At 53.9% G+C, this 17,162-nt stretch overlaps 1 long non-coding RNA gene across 3 annotated transcripts in view; it reads right to left on the bottom strand.

Moving 5' to 3' along the window:
- Nucleotides 1-13,258, bottom strand: part of LOC118971063 (uncharacterized) — an 84,521-nt gene extending 71,263 nt beyond the window's left edge. Inside the window, exons 1-2 of one of the 3 annotated variants that reach the window (XR_012132973.1) lie at nucleotides 5,693-6,018; nucleotides 1,914-2,262 (exon numbers count right to left, since the gene is read on the bottom strand). This is a non-coding gene — a long non-coding RNA (uncharacterized lncRNA). Of the gene's footprint in view, nucleotides 1-1,913; nucleotides 2,263-5,692; nucleotides 6,019-13,120 lie in introns of those variants that run through there. The other 2 variants (XR_012132975.1, XR_012132974.1) reach the window with 2 other exon arrangements.
- Nucleotides 13,259-17,162: the final 3,904 nt, after the last annotated feature.

Raw genomic sequence — 17,162 nt, 5'->3', positions numbered from 1 at the left:
CAAATAATTTTTTAGTATAAATATATCTTTTACAGTAATATTATCCAAAATGAGCGATACTCTGCTATACATAACATGGATGCATCTCACAGACATGGTGATGAACAAAAGAAATCGGACACAAGAGAATACAAACCAGATGCTTCCATTTATATGATATCTAAACTGGGCAAAACTTCCCCAAGCTCTTCAAGGTTGGGATGGAGGGGTGGGTACTTCCCAGATGGGGACACAAGCAACATCTGAGTCGCCTAGAATGTTGGTTTCTTAATATGGCTGTTGGTTCCAGAGATGTGTTCCTCTGTGAAAATTTACCAAACTGTACACTTATGACATGTGCCCTTTTATAAGTATGAAACATGCTTACAGCTAAAGCACTCGTTGCTTATCTGAGGTTCGGATGCCACAGACTACCCTGTGTTTTATCTGGCAATCCTACTCCACTCTTCTGTTAATGGGCATTGTGTCCATCGACCCGTATCACAAGTGTGTTTTATATATCAATAAAGTTATAAAAATAAAAGCCCCTACTAGGACACTGCTGTCAATATGGGCCCTCCCATCTTTCCCCAGGAAAGGAGGGGGCGAATGTCAGTGGGCAAAGTTGGAATTTTTAGTGAGCTGGAAGAAGGGTCAAAGTAGGAAAGTGAACTGCAAAAACTCATGTAGTAATAACTTTGTAACACATAAACAAATCTTTCAAAATCCAGAGACATAACCCCTGGTCCATCCTCTTAGGATTTGCTCCAAGTTGCCTACTAGGTACCTTCAAATTTGATCTGTTTTGGCAGAAAAAGGGGGGATGGTGATCAATCAGGTATATAGATTTCATCCCTCTGCCCAACCCCCCACTAACAGTCCCCTAGGCCCTGGACAGGGATTAGGGAAACGGGCAGGGATGCCCAGCAGAGGCCAAGAACACTGAGAAGAGCAGCTGCTTATTAGATGGTGTCTGATGGAAGTTGAGACAAAACAAAAAGCTGACAGAGAGGGATGCAAGGGTGACTGACACCTGGAGGTACCAAAAGGCAACCTATGACAGGCAGCGGAGGGCTGGCTGGACTCAGCAACAACATGCACTGACTCTGTGCCCTTGAGCACATTACCAGCCACCTGAGCCTCGGTTTTCTCATCTGAAAAGAGGAGACAACAATAGTCCCTATCTCACTGGACTGTTGCAGTTATTGGGTGAAATAATGAGTGGCAGATCGTATTGTCCAAAAGTAACCATAGTGCATTCCCTGCCCCGGGAGTTCATCTAGGTGGAGTCTTACTCCCCTCCCTTGAATCTGGGGGTAGCAGAGAGCCTGTGACTGGCCTGTGAGCAGTAGAAGGTAGCAGAGGTGATGCCGTGTGACTTCCAAGGCAAGGTCACGAAAGGCAGTCACCTTCCCCCATTAGCTGGCATGCTCACCTTTGGAGTCTTGGGCTTCCATTAAATTCCAATTACCTGGAAGCCATATGCTATAGGGAAACTCAGGCCACATGGAGAGGCTCCCACAACAGCCCCTGCTGAGACGCCGCTGACAGACAATCTCAAACACAGGAAGGCAGCGAAGACACCTCCGGATAATTCTGGGCCCCAGACGTCAGCATCCCAAACCTTCAGCTCCTGAGGCTTCCAAGCTCCAGATATCACGGAGCAGAGACGTGTCATTCCTGCACTGCCCTGTCCAAATCCTTAGCTCAGTCCACAAGCATGATGAAATGGTTGTTTTAAGCAATTCACTTCAGGGGTGGTTTGTTACACAGCAATAGTAACTGAAATACGATAACCTGACAACACAATGTCAACAGTTAGCTTTCGCTGCATAACAAACCACCCCAAAATTCAGTGCCTAAAACAACCTGATTTACGTAACTCATGATTCTGTGGGTCAGTTGGGCAGTTCGTGTGCTTTGGGCTGACTCACCTGATCTCTCCTGGGCTTTCTTGTGAGCCTTTGGTCAGTGGTGGGTTGGCTAGTGCCTGGATGTTCTAGAATGCCTCATTCACATGTCTGGCAATTGGCAGGTTAGCAACCGAGCAACAGATGCAACTGGGCCATGGTTCTCTCATTATGCAGGAGTCTAGCCCAGGCTTCTTCACACAGAAGCAGAGTTCCATGAGCAGCAAGAGAGGACCAGCTGCCCTGTGCAAGCTTCTCAAGCCCCTTTACTTACGACACATGCTTACAGTCCATCAGCCAAAGCAAATCACGTGGCCAAGCCCAGAGCTGGAGTGAGAGGGTCCCCAAAGTAACACGGCAAGGAGGTGTGAACCTGGGAAGGGAAGAAGCCATGGCCATTTGTTGTAGTCTTACTTGCAGAGTAAGCCTCCAATGCATGTTGGCTACCACATGGCTGAGGGACACACAGCATGTATTACTCTGCTCTCCCCAGACCTAAGTTCTATGCGCCTAGAGCAGGGGGTGTCTGAGAGGAGCCGCTGGGGATGAGGGTGAAGAGATAGGTAAGGGGCTAGGTATGAAAGGCTTTCATTCCCGACTCCTTGAGGACAGAAAGCACAGCAGAAGGGGACAGAGTCTGAGTCACCCAGGCTTAACTCCAGCTCCTCCATGAGCCCCCGAGAGCCCCCTGCTAATGTTGACTGTCCCTTTCTTTCAGAGGGGATCACAGCATCTACCTCTTAGGACTGTGGTGAAAATGGTTGAAGCCAAGTGCCAGGCCTGGAGCCACCTTGCAGGGAGAGCGGCAGGGTAGCCATAAGCAGGCCCCAGGAGATTGGCTGAGGTCTTTTCTGTGCCTGCTGAGTGACAGTGGCTGGGAAAGACAGAGACAGCTGAAAAAGCTCCCCAGCCAGAGCCTTCATGGATGCTTGCTCCCCAAACTCCTGGTTATTATGCTGCCAAAGACTGGCACAGCTGATGATGGAGAAATAATTGGTGCCGTGCTCATCTGAGGGTCGACTGGTGCAAATGTCAATTGTTCAGATTCCCACACCTGGCCAGTCTGGCAGGTCCATGGGCTGCGCTTATGAACGTACTTCCCAAAGGCTCATGCCCATGCCGGGTGGTGCTGGCTGATAAGACCGGATGTCCAGCAGAGGGGCAAAGCTTGTAGACATGGTGCACTTGGCAGGGCCTGCAGCCCAGGGCTGCCTTGGGAAGAAATTTTTCCTGCTGCAGGATGTTCCCAGGAACCAGGCTATGAGTACAAAGGTGCACACATCACACACATACACACACATGCTCATGCACACACTACCAACCACCTTAGCAAATGAATGGCACACCATGGTGTCACTCACATGCAAAGATGCCATCTACTCTGGGATGGCTACTCTGATCACCACCAGGCCTTGCTGACAGGGGAGAGGTGAAGACATTCCTGGCAGAAAGAGCAAATATGAAAACATGTGGAATTGCCCATGGGCCTTGGTGACACAAAGTTCTGTGTATAACACAGGAACAGCAGGATCCAGACCACCTGCCCCAACATTAAAATTCATCTTGCAGACATTAAGGGGTCAAGGGGAGGTACAGAAGTATCAATGTGATGGCCATTCGTGCAGACAGGTTTCGGGACCACCCCCCTGGAGACAGTGTGGAGGAGAGACTGGACGTGGTGACCAGTTCAGAGACCTCCCAAGCCCAGAGGAGACTGCTGGGGAGGAGAGCACAGGACGGACTCAGAGAACGTCTCCAGGTTGGCATCGGCCATGGTGACCGATAGGATGAAGGTGTGGGGAGGGCAGAGCAGACGGGCTGACTCCAGGCATGTGCAGCCAGGTGGGGTGAGGGAACAGAGGGACTGGGTTTGGGGAGAAGCTGGGCACAGTCTGAGCCATTTGTTCAGTCTGAGGGGCTTGCTCAGCACCTGGCATTCATCCTTTTTTCACCCTTGGGCTGCAACCACTTAAGAAACTTCTCCTCCCTGCAGAGGACAGACAGACTCACTTCCTATCTCTACAGCTAAGGCTGTGGGGAGTGGTCAGGGGGAAACGGGGAAGGAAGTCCCCATAGGTTGCTGATGAGCAAGGAGACCTGGATAAGGTCAGGTGCCTTCAGTGGAGCCCTATCTGGGGACAGGCCTGTCTCTGGGGGTTCACTCTGCCAAGGGAGCCCTAAGGTTCTCAGGGCATCAGGGTGCACATGTCAACTCCTCCATTCCCTAAAGATGTCTGTCTTTCCTGCATTTGACCGTGCAGTCCTGAGGCGTGGGGCACAGCCAGCTGACTGGGACACCCTCCATGGCATGCCTCGTCTCCCCACCATGATCTAAGTGTGTCCTGGGCTTGGATCCATAGGCCACCCACACACACCTGTCCCTGTCCCTGAAGACAGTGAGCACAATGCAGAGCTCAGAGAGGCACTATTTTTGAAGCCTATTCACAGGTACACTTCTCACGAACGCAGGGCAACAGAGCCAATTCTCTATCTTTTGAAGGCAGCACGAAAATCCCTGTAAGTTCTCTGAGTGCATGTGTTTGCAACAGTGCTTTTCTTTACCTTGTGGTCCTGGTGTTCAGACGCTACAATCACTCCCGCCCCAAACCATCATCAGCTCGGCAATGCATCCGCCGGGCCCTCATGGGGCAGGGGCCATGGCGGCAGGGCTACCACAGGCATTCTGGGAGGCCCTCTGGTACCTAGTATTCCCCAAGGCACCTGCCCTGGCAGGAACACACTCCAGACCCCAACAAAGAGAAGGGCAGGGCCCAGGGACTGATTCTCCGCACTCAGCCTCAGGCCATAGGAAGATGCCAGCCATTCTCCTCCGGCTCAACAAACTCAGGCACTGTCTCCCCCAGCACCCTGCTGTTCCTTCCCTGGGCTCCCCACCTCCTTGAAAAGAGCTGCCCACCACATCCGGGGTGCAGCCTGGACAGGGAGAGGGAGCCCTTTCGCACTGCTGCCTTCCCTCCCTCTCTGCCCCTCTTTTGTCCCTGGGACCTAGGAGTCCACCCTGTTGGGCCTTCCTCCTCTGGCCCCCACCACCCTTCCAGACTCCCGCCTCTAACATCTCCTGCCCCAGGCAGCTTCTGCATGGCCCCTGGAGGCCGCCTGAAGCACAGCGTACCTGCCACGCTCTCCCTCATTAACATCCTGCGGCCCCTGTCACCTACTGAATCAAGCCCACATCCTCCATCCTTACGCAAGCTGGCCCGGCTATTACCGCAGGTCCTCAGGCCTACCGCCAGGACTTCAGCTCTCGCGCCTCTGCTCAAGTGAGTCCCTGCTTCCCGCTGTTGACCCTGTCCAAGACTCTTCAGTCACTGGCCCTGCACCCGTGCTGCCTCCCAGAGCCTAGCCTGCAGACACAGGCCTCCCTCCTGCCCTTCACATCCTCCGTCCTTGGATGGGTGCAGCAGACAAGCTCATGGAGGAGCAGTCAGAGACACCCTGGCCTCTGAGACAATCTGAGCTCTCGTCCCGAAGGCCAGCTTCAACCCCAGCTTCAGAAGTGCCCGGGGAAGAGGCGTGGGCTGCTCGGCTGATGGGGGGCAGGACCCTCAGAATGGAGCCAGCACCAAACCCAGCAGTGGGGTTCAGAGACATCACCAAGCTCAGGCCTTCCTGCTGTCAGCTCCCTAAATGGGGTGGATGATCAAATAGATACCTACGCCCCCTCCCCTCTGCCTGGCGCACCTTAAGGCCTCACGCTTCAGAGAGATGCAGAGGAGGGAGAAAATGCAAAACCTGCTCCTTCCTGCTTGGAAAAGGACCTGCGCTCATCAGAACATTCTTACCTCACTGGCATGAGGCCGCTTATCACGGAGAAAGATTGATTCACGGTCAGTTCCTGGCCGTCCCGGAGCCGGCTTTCCTGCTGTAGAGCTGTGAGGACGGAGGAAGCCCCTGCCCGCGGCTCCGCTTCCTGTGCCGCGTCTGCACTGTTTGATCCTCCGCCAGCGAGGCTACAAGGCTGGCAGGAAGGGCGGGCAGGAGGCCAGGCCGATCCCGCGCCTGCAGCCCACATACCACCTTCTGGGCCCTGCGGCTTGTTGACGTTTGATGCATGGTGCTCCTTCATCCGCGCCGAGGCGCTCAGCGGAACGGAAGCGAGTTAAATTGCCAGAGCCCTGGCCGAGTGTCAGGGGGGAAATAAACCCCATTGCTCTCCATCCGTCCCCTTGGCAGATGAGGCTGGCCGAGAAGGAGGCCCCCGGGCCGTGCCCACGTGCGGAGGCTCGCATCTCCCTGGGCACCCCCACCGTCCTGGAATTAGGTAGGACACTTGTCATCTCTGGGCTCATAGTTGTAAATCCCAGCAGCCTCTGTTGGGGGTTCCAGCTGCCTTCATCCTTCTAGATGTGCTGTGTTTTTTCCAGGCTCAGAAGGCCAGGCTCTGTCCAGAAGCTGTGGATGCTGTGGCCGTGGCAGCCTCCAGGACATCATCCCTTCCTCCACTTAAACCCTCCCGCCCCCTCGAAGCTCACTTCTTCCTCACCCCTGACCCCAGCCAATCTTTCAGGCTAGGATGAAGGAGCAGGGGTCAGAGTCCAGCCCCAGTCTCAGGTCCTTCTCCCTGTCCACGCCCAGCTCCGACTGACTGCCTTTGACTCTGGCATGGTGGCACGACATTCACCTCTGCTCTGCCCTCCCAACGCTCCACCTGTCAGCCTGACCTACAAAAGGCCAGTGCTGCATAGTTCTGGAAGTGAAAGGGAAGCAGAAAAGTCCCACCCGTGTTAGAGCTTGCACGAAAGCCCCAGTGGCCAGGGATGGAGAGTCACGTGCCATTGGATGGGTAACAAACACACATTCCTTGGCAAGTAGAGGGGTTTCTAGGGAGAGGTGAGCCCACCAGCTCTTTGCAAGCTGATCCCTGTCATCTCTAGGTAGAGTTCTGTGCTTATGCTCTGAATCCTGGGTGCTTCCCCCCAAATCAAAACCAACAGTGTCCGATCTCACCACTCATATTCAACAGCCTAAGAGGGGTCCTCGCCAGTGTGAGGAGGAAAGGAAGAGAACAAAGGCATACAGACTGGAAAGGAAGAAATTAACCTGCCCACTACAGATAATATGGCTGTCTGTCACACCCGCCCAAGGAAACGGCCCCCAAAAAAGATCTCAGAACTAGCTAGTGAGTCCAGCAAAGTTGCAGGACAAAAAGTCAACACAGAAACCAGTCACATTTGTATACTGGTCATGAACAAATTTCATTTAAAAATGAAATAGAAGCCAAATTTTTATTTAAAAATACTATTTACACAATCTTGAAAAAATACTTGGGCATAAATATAACAAAATGTGGATAGAATCTGTATGCTAGAAACTGCAAATGCTGACATAAGAAACCAAAGAAGCCCTAAATAAATCAAGACATCCTATGGCTACGAACTGGAGGACTCACAAAGTTAAGATGCTAATTCTCCCCAGAGAGATCTATAGATTCAACACAGAATTCCATGCCCAGTAGGGGGAAAAAAAAATCTCTCAAAAGTGAAGACAAAATGAAGACTGTTTCTGATTTGAAAAACCTGAGATAATTCATTGCCAGCAGAGCTGCCCTACAAGAAATATTAAAGGAAGTTCTTCACGCAGAGACAAAAATGAGGAGGTGACATCAGCGAAAACAGGAGAACAAGGGTGTACAAAAAGCATCTTCCGCATAACAGCAATGAGACCCAGGCAGAAAAGGTCAGATGCACCTTTTCAGAATGCTGGAAATTAACCAAAGGCTCACAGCAACCTAGGGAGCCTTTATTCAGGAAAAGTGGATGGAGGTGGGTAACAGCAGTGTGCATGGTGGTATTTAACGTGCCCTCTTCCCACGTTCCCTCTCCAGCAACTGTTTCATCTCTACATACAGTAAAATACTAATTTAAAAAGCAAAAGTTTTATATAACCTTTGTTATTTCTCCAACTCTAAAACTCCCTAACAGACAGGAAGGCAGCTTTCTCCTAGCTCTGTACTTACCACCACACTTCCAGGGGTCTTGCCTCTGAGCCCTACCCATGTCCTTCCCCCTCTCCCTGGACACTCCCTTCTTGATGCCACTGCCATCCAGCAGCTGGGACTTGGAGAAGCCTCCATCTCAGATGTTCCATCAGGGCACGCCTCACAGCATCTCTGCCCAGCCTGGCCCTAACTGAGGACTTCCTGCTCGGGGGCAGGGTCACCCGGAGCCCGCTACAGGCTAGTCTGACAGCCGGCAGGAGGGGCAGGCCTGTGCCTGGCCAAGCGCACTGCCCTCTGGCCCTCTGAGAGATGGCGATGACTCAGACCCTCAGGCAGAGCAGCTTCGCCTGCCCTCAGTGCCTGAGCAGAAGTCATTCCCTTTCTGTCCTAGAGGGTCACTCTCTGGGTCTGCTCTGACTGCCATACATTATACCACAGACCACGTGGCTTAAACAACAGAAATTTATTTCTCACCATTCTGGAGGCTAGACCTCTAAGATCAAGACTCCAGTGTAGTTGGTGTCTAGTGAGAACAGCTTCTCAGCTTGCAGACATCCATCTTCTCACTGTGACGTGCAGAGAAAGGTCATCCTGCTTGTGTCTTTTCCTATTAGTGCACTAACGCCATTCATGAGGTCTCTACCACCCTCATGACCTAAAGGACCCCCAAAGATGTCTCCAAATACCATCACACTGGAGGTTAGGGACTCACCATATGAACCCGGGGTGGGGGACACAATGCAGTCAACAGCCATCACTGTGAGCATGTCACCCTCTGCCCAGAAGCCACCACGCCTCCCCATAGCACACCAAGTGTGAGCCAACAGCCCCAGTTTGGGGGCATAAGTGAGTACCTCCATCAGTGGGACTGGCTTATGTGGGCAACCCGCTTATTATAACTCAGACAAGCCCACACACTCCTTCCACAATAAAGAGGATCAGAGCCTCCAAGTCTCACAGTCATGCAAGGTGAGCGGAAAACAGGGAGCTGGTCAAGCTGGGTGCCAACAGCCTGCCTACTCCTGAGCTGCTGAACACAAGCTGGCAGGAGTCATCAGCACAGCCTGAAGAGGGGGAAGAAATGGCATCACAAGGCAGGGCAGTGGGAGGGCTTGATGTGCCCGCACTCATCCCTGCATTCAGCCATCCCCAGCCTGCAGCCCTGGAGCACTTTCTCTGGGCACCGGGCAGGCTGCTGCAGGCACCAAGAGGAGAGCCAAACAGGCCCTTCCTGCCGCCAAGACCTCCCCACCCGTAAGCAGGTGCCACAGCGGGTCACGGACACCATGGCGCACACCAAGACCTCCCAGCACACAACTCAGGGGCGGCCTCCCAGAGGAACCACAGGCCCCCGGGGGTCCCTCAACACACACAGCTCCTCTGGATGCCAGGTGGCAGCAAACTCATGACTGGTGTAAACAGTGACAGGGACCGCACCATTCAGGGGCACTCGGGGCTGTCACTGTGCACACACTTCACATGCACGTTCTCTTCTAGCCTTGGGCCAACCCTGTATGGTACAACTGTCACCCCATTCTTCAGTTCAGGAAACTGAGGCTCAGGGATGGGGGTAACTTGTCCCTTGACTATACTGAGATCTGACCTCAAGTTTGAGCCCAGACCCTAAGGAAATTCCCCCAGGCCTGCGACCTGCACGAAATACATGGTCTACAAATGTCATTTCCCATTTCCCGTCATGAATCTTTGTTCCTCTGTGACCACATGCCAGATGGTTTTTGTGGGATCTCAGGGTCCAAACTGGGTCTGCTGAGCTGTGTTTGCATCTTGCCCCATCCTTGTAAAGCCTCCAAATTCTGACATTTTTCTGCCATGACCTGCCACTTTCCCATGACTTGACCAATATGTTTTCCCCATCAAATTCTTTGCTTTGAAAAGATATATGTTTCTGTAGGCACGCTCGTACAAAGACCCTCCTGAGGTTGGCAGGCTTCCAGAGAGCAGCACGCTCTGCAGGCCACGGCTGCTCTACTGAGCAGCCTGCAACCTAGGCCACAGCAGCCAGCCAAGAGCAGAAACGCTCTGGTGCCCCCCACAGCTGCCAGGGCCTCCAGGCTGCTTGAAACCCTCATAACGGTATCTGTGCAGGTCCCATGAGCAACCGTGCTGGGTTCTGGCCTGGGGCTGCCTCAGAATGACCACTGCCTCCTTCCCCAGGGCGGATGGTCCAGCTCCCCACTGAGGCCACTGTAGCCAAGCGCATACCCACAGCAACAGGAAGGAAATCCCCTGCCTGCAGCCCTGGGTGGGCTTGGGACACTCAGGAAGGCTCCATGCACAGCCAGGTTTCAGGAGGGACTCTCCTGGTCTCCAAGCTCCACACCCCGGGGGACAAGCCCTGCCAAGGAGGCAGCCAGAGGGCCAGCAGGGGGCACGTGCTGGGAGGCCTCAGTGAGTCACATGGTCTCTGCACCTCCGTGTCCTCCCATGTAGAATTAGGATAATAATAACTGGACTCCATTATTATTATTATAACTCACAGCACTGCCATGAGGATTCAGTGTTATAATGAGTGTAAATGCTTTGCATAGTGCATGACCAAGTGGCCAGTGCCCCTTGAATGCTAGCTGTTGCCACCACTGAAATAAAAAATAGGAAGGTCGAGCAGGGTTCATCCACCTCCTGTACCACTGTTGATTTAATGTAGCTCAATATGACATGATGTTCATTAGGCATCTGCACGTGGACCTGGAGTTGGAGCAGGAGTCCCCCAGCTCTGTGTGGTACATGCTCCCAGAGACAAGGCTGGCCGGCCACCAGAGACGCCCACACCACTCTGGACTGGTGTCTCCCCCAGCTTCCAGCTGATCTCACATTACAGGCCCACAACTGAGTGCACTAGCATAAACTCGCAGTGTGGGCAAATGCCCTGCGGCAGCTGCCAACATCAGCACTTCCACCACGCTGAGCACACTCTGCCTCATCTTGCCTCCCACGGGCACCAAGAGGTGAGAACTCTTGTAAAGCCCAGGTGGTGCATAGGGAAACTGAGGCAGCCTCTGTCACATCCCTGAGGGTAATCAGAGACCTCCAAAGTGTGGCCTAAGGAAGGTGGGGAAACTACTCCTGGAGCAGAGATGATGTAGCCTCTAAAATTTCCTCCAGCTACAAAGCCTGGACTTAAAAGTCAGGAGTTCAGGGCAGGAGCCCCGCCTGTGGGCTCACCGGAGGCTCCTCACCCAGGGCTTCAGGGTTGGCAGTGGATGGGGAACATGACAAAAAGCAGGAAGGGCCTTCAGCAAGGATTTCCTTGTGGATTAAGGCCACCAGCCTGCCAAGTCTTGCAGGTCTCACTCAGGGGAGTCACGGCCTCAAAGGTCACACTGTCACATCAGATGGGCTGCCTCCTGAGAGTTTGCTCGGGGTAGTAACGGCTGCCGAGAAAATATTTCCAAGAAAGCCGCCGTCCATGCCCAGTGACAGGCTGCCCGCAGGGAGAAACACCCGCAGGCCCCGAGGCGGGCTACCAGCCCCGCAGGCTGTCAGCGTGAAAGCTCTGTGTGATGCCCTTCAGGGTTCCACTTCCACAGGTGCCCAAAATTTCCACAGATTTTTAGCATCCTTTCTGGAAGACATTCCCCATCCACTTGGAAGTAAGCACAGCCAAGGGCCAGGCCCCCTGCAGGGCCTCCCACCCCACCTCCCCGGACTGCCCCATTGGGCAGAACCAGTGTCCCCCTACTCATGGGGTCATTTCTCTCCAACAAGACCACTGAGTCCCTTGCCCCTGAGCCATGGCCCTGCCCACACGAGACCTAGGGCCAGCCCGGGACCCACTCAACCCTGGACAGAGGGCCACCCGTGAAAACTGACAGGGGCTTACCCCATTTTTCAAGATCATATAAGCCTGTTTTGTTGAAGACCCCAATGGTGTGTGGAAAGATCTCCATAACAACTGAGTCAAACTTTTCAGCCACCTGCTGAGTAGGGCTGAGAACCAAATCTGACTCGGCATCCTTGCTGGGGTCGTGTGCATTGCGCACGTCTATCACGTGTATCTCTAGCTCCCCTTGGTGCTCTTGCCTCCCCCTTCCCTCTCCCCTTCCCTCTCCCCGTCCAGGGCACGCAGGCCCCAGGACGCTGCCCCACAAAAGTGGATGAAACCTGCTTCCTTTGGTTGCCCTTAACCCAGGGTGACTGCTGCAAAGACGCCTGCTCTGAAATTTCCTTTGGCGGAGAAGCAGGGCAGAACCCACACACTCCAAACAGCGCCCAGAGATACCGCCCACCAGCGCAGCCGGCTCAGAGCACTGCCGCCCCTTGGCCCACCCTGTCCTCCCATCTCCTGGCATTGCCCTTCTCTCTCCCAGTCATCATGCTCAAGATTCTGGTGCAAGAGAAAAATCAAGAACAAGAGGGGACATGCGTGAGCACTTACTGCGTGCCAGGCCCCATGTTAGGCACCTGCAGCCATTATGTCATTCATTCCATGCAGGCCTGCAAAGCGGGACTAATGTAAACCCCATTTTACAGGGAAGGAAACTGAGGGGTAAATTGCTCAGGATCTACAATTAGTGACAATTGAGGGCAGAATGTAAACACAAATCTTTTAGCTTCCAAGTCCGTGCTTTCTCCATCTGCTGCTGCAGCTCTAGTACCCCTTTCTGACTCAGCTCCGATCCCTTTGGTGGCACCAGGGAATCAATTTCATATTACCTGGCTTTTACAAGTGGGGAAACTGAGGCCTAGAAAGGAGAGACACTTGCCCAGAGTAACAGGAAGAGCAGACCTGGCTTCATTGAGTCACCACGCCTCTAGTTTGGTGAGAAGCACCTGCTGGGAAGGAGGAGGCCCCATCTCCCCGGGCCATTACCAGTGAAGCTCTTGGCTTCTCACGGGCCGTGTCCATGTGACAAAGCTGGCCTGTGCCCCCAAGGACACCTGCAGAGCTCGCTCCTTTGCACGAACCCCAACTCTGTCACCCACCAGCAGGCTTCCAGCAGAGGCACTGGCTGGAAGAGCACGTTCTGAGTCCTTTACCCACGCCGTCTGCTCCAGGGCTCCCAAGGCCTGAAGAGGCAGGAGACAGCTTTCCCACCTGAGTTTCCAGGTGCCCTGGGGTCTGGGAAATACAAGAAGAATGGGTCTTGGTATCACGATTTTGCCCCCACATCTTGCTCTGTGACCCCTGAGGCTCAGCATCCCACTTGCAAAACAGAAAGATAACAACCACCCCACCCAGCAAGTTCAGCCCAGCCACCAGGTTAGAGATGTGGCTTGGCCACACAGGCACACAATGAAAGCCGGGTCTTACCCCCTGGCTCCATACCAGATGCAGCTAATACTGGAGAATGCCAGAGAAAAGTAGAGAATGCCGGAGAAAACAGCACCTTCACTTTTGCTCTGCAGAGGGACTTTCATCTTCACTGCACAAGGACCAGCCCCAGGAACCCTTCTTCGCTGACACTCAGACCCGAAAGGGCCAGAATCTGCCAGGAGGTGGCTCCAGCCCAGGGAGCTCAAGGTGCCTGGGAAAGGCCTGTGCTCACAGCGTCCCTCCCCAGAGTTGTGCAAACAGTGTCAGCCTGGGTGTGGTCTTGGGTCTGCAGGCAGGGGGCCTCCCAGGCCATCAACCTTCTAGGAACACTAACAAGGCCAGCCCCTCCATGCTCTGTGCCCAGGGTGGGGAGACTCCCAGGACACTTGAGCAGGACACATGGCTGCAGCTAGGCTGTGAGGCCTGGCCTCCGGCGTTTCTGGGACAGGACAGTCCTAATGGAGCATGTCCAGAGCTTCCAGGCGGCTTGCTGACATAGGCACAGGGCAAGGCCTCCCCAGATGCTGGCCAGACTCACTCACTCAGCAAAGGTCTATTTTGTCCAAAAGTGGGAAGATTTGCTGTGATAGACACCAGCACAGTCTCTACTCAGACAAAAACCAGGTGAAGTAATCAGGGCTGTGATAAATGCTCTGGAAGAAACAGACAGTGTGCCAGGAAGGACAATAACAGAGCAGGCTCTCCCTGGGGAGACCTCCCTGAAAACATGCTGTGCAAGGGCCTAAGGAGAAGGACGCTGGCTAAGGCGGGGTGCCACCAGGGGTGCCAGGCTCAAGGCAGGATGACAGCTAGGACTGAGCTCTTACCTACACCAGGCTCAGTCCCAGCCCTTCACATGGATGGATTTCTCTCTGCCACCCTAGGAGGGAGCCAGCCATACAATTACAGTTTACAGATGGGGAAACTGAGGTGCGGGCCAGTTAAGGGACTTGCCCAGGATCCTGCAACTAGAAGTGGTAGAGCAAGGATTCAAACCCCAGTGGCCTGGCTCCCCAAGCTGTGCCCAGGTCTGATCACCCAGGTCTGGTGCTCTGGACCCAGGAATGGCCCTGGTGGCTATCTCGGCGCTAAAGCCAGCCTGGGCAGCCCAGGGCAGAGCCCAAGCTCTGGGGTCCGAGGACAGAGTTCAATCACTCCTGAAGACTGCTCCTGAGATGAGAGCATCAGATGGGGACAAAGCTAGACATTGTACCCTCGCTATGGTGGGGAGCAGCCACCTTGCTAGGGATGGGGCCACATCTATTCTAGGCAGGCAAGATGCCTTCCAGCTTGCCTCAGGTTCAATCCCCAGCTCAGACTCTTCCTGGCTATGTGACCCAGGGTAAGTTACTTAACCTCTCTCTGCCTCAGTTCCCTCATCTGTAAAAATGTGAATGATAAATGAAGGTGAATTTAGTAATAGCTATAGCATTGCTCTATAAAGGGAAGGGCTTCCCAAATGTTGGCTGTATGTGCCAAGAAATTTTTGTCACGTGCTCTTTGTCATTAGCAAGGAAAGGGGAAACCTGTTCCAGGGGACCAAAGGACATTCATGTCATTTCAGTCCTCGTTGGGCATGACCTGCTACCTGTCCCTGACTGGGACACACTTTACATATTCATATTAGGGCGCACCAGAGGAACGGCCATGAGCTGGGCCCCAGCCAGGCGTGAGGCTTGGTGGGGTGGCCTCAGGAACTGAGTCATCAGCTCTGCTTCCCATGTCTCTCTTCTGCAGGGGGCCACCTCCCTGCCCTGACAGCCAGGCTGGGTTCCCTCTGTCTCCTACACACACACACACATTCACAGGCTCCAGGCTGGCTATGTAACCAGGCCTTGATGAGATGCCCTTGACTTCAAAGCTCCTGAGAGCCGGAGCAGGGACGAGGTTCCGGGTAATGACAGGGATTGCCTTCATGGGAAGCTTCGTGGATCGCCAGCCTCAGCAAAAAAATTGGCCAGGCGGAATGCACAGCTGGATCTGGGTTCCTGTGCTTGTCAGCCTACAGCCAACGTGGTGCCAAAACAGTTGTCAGCAGCTGTGGCCAGCTCGGGCTGCCTCCAACAGCTCCTCCCACCCGCTCCAGCTGCGCTCAAGGTGGACCACAGCCCCCACCCTGTCCTGGCTTTGCCTGCCTCTGGGCTCTGAGAACAGCCAGTCTCCTACACTCCTCCCAACCTTGATTGTCCACCACAAAATGCGTAGAAAGCCTGGCCGATCCAGGCTCCCTGTTGGTGATGCATGTTATGCGAGACAAATGCATCTTACAGCCCCTTCTACAGGTGGCTCCTGACCCCTGGGCGGTAGGCCTGCCCGGAGTGCAGGAAGGAAGGGCAGGGAAGACCCTGCCAGTGCAAACTGAAAAGTATGGTCCTTTCATGGATCTGGGCCAGGCAGACCCTCAGGGGCTCTGGGCTGCCGCAGAGACCCAGGACGGGTGTGTCATTGGTGCCCAGCAACTCTGCGAAGTTCCCGAAATAACTTCAGCTCACAGCTCATGGATGGCTCACTGCCCTGAGTTCTGGAAATTCTTGCTCCATGGTCTCTAGGGCTCCAAGCTCTCTGACGCCCCCTTCCGCTCCGGCTGCTCCTTCCCAGCCCCTTTTGCAGCCTCCCCAGCACCTGCCCCTTCAGTGGTGGGTTTCTCTCATGCTTTGTCCTTGACCCCTTCTGAGTCTGCCCTCTTGCTGGGTGGTCTTCATCACTGGCAGGGGCTGCCATGCAAACCCCCAGCAGCCTTGCCTCTCAGCTGGGGTCTCTCGGGTGGGGTGCCCCAGGCTTGTGCATCCTAGAGCTCCCCAGAATTAGCTTCTTCCCTGGCTCAGGTCTCCCCTCCAGGTGCTTCTGGGATGGCTTCCTGAATACATGACTTCCCTCCACTCCTGGTCTCAGGACCTACTTCTGGGAGGTGGGGCAGGACGGGGGTGGGGGGCTCAAACCGAGACAGAGGGCACAGCGTCAGAGGTGGAGAGGGAGGAGCCATTCTGAGCAGCACTGTTCTACAGTAGGTGATTGAGAAGGGGGTGGAAAGGAATCAAGATCTCAGGGTGCCTGCGTGTCATTTCATACCACTATGGTCCCTTGGGATAGCTATGCCCGTTTCTCAGATGCAAGAACTGAGGCTCAGACATGCCCCAGGTCCCCACCCAAGGATAGGTGTTGCTGAGAATTCAAACGCAGGTCTCTGGCTCCAGAGCCCAGGTGCCAGGCCCCAGACCATGGTGCTTCCAGGCAAAGAGGCAGAGCTGGAAGGAATAGCATGCTCCCTGGAGGTGGCGCATTTCCACCCATTTCATGAAGGCAATAAAATAAGATCCTGTCAGGTCCAGGAGATTGATGAGAAGGTGGCTGGTGAGCAGGATGGCGTTCTGTGTCCCTGCCCCTCCTGGAACGAGCCCCTGTGTGCCTCCGCCACCCAGGAACATGGACAACCTGGCTTGCTCCCCACACTGAACAGACTCAGAGAGCCCAGCACTCTGCTTCCTCTTTCAAAGCTCAGCTAATTGGAAGCATACTCTGTTTTCCCAGGGGAGGCAGTTGTGAGCCATCAAAGCTGGCAGGGTGAACTCTGGTGGGGGATGAATCAGCACATTATTTTTTATTAAAGTTTTTATGGCCAAGTTTTCGTGGATTCCTAAAAACACATAGAAGAATAAGACTCATCTCTCTCATGATTGGCAGCGACCTCTTGGGGCGTGGTTTAAAAGGCTGTGGTGTTGCTGAAACAATCTCCAGGGGTCGAGGAGCCTGGTGACAGCCAAGCACAATGTCCAGCTCAGGGCCAGTGAAACATGTGTCCAAGGTGCGAGGCAATGACAAAGACAGTCAGCACTGTGGACTCAGGGCTTCATCTGCACGTTGTTAGTGTGTGGGATGAGTGGATGAATGAATGAATGAATGAATGAATGAATGAATGAATGAATGAATGAATGAATGAATGAATCAACCAATTGTACCAAAGCCTTTAGTGTGACCGAGGAAATTAAAATCATTGACCTATCATGGCCCATTAATAAGGTGGAATCCGACAGAGCCATAA

The sequence above is a fragment of the Manis javanica genome, chromosome 7, assembly GCF_040802235.1.
Source record: "Manis javanica isolate MJ-LG chromosome 7, MJ_LKY, whole genome shotgun sequence".
Classification (NCBI taxonomy): Eukaryota; Metazoa; Chordata; class Mammalia; order Pholidota; family Manidae; genus Manis; species Manis javanica.
The sequence above is the reverse complement of the archived record's forward strand: the minus strand, read 5'-3'. Positions and strand labels throughout refer to the sequence as shown.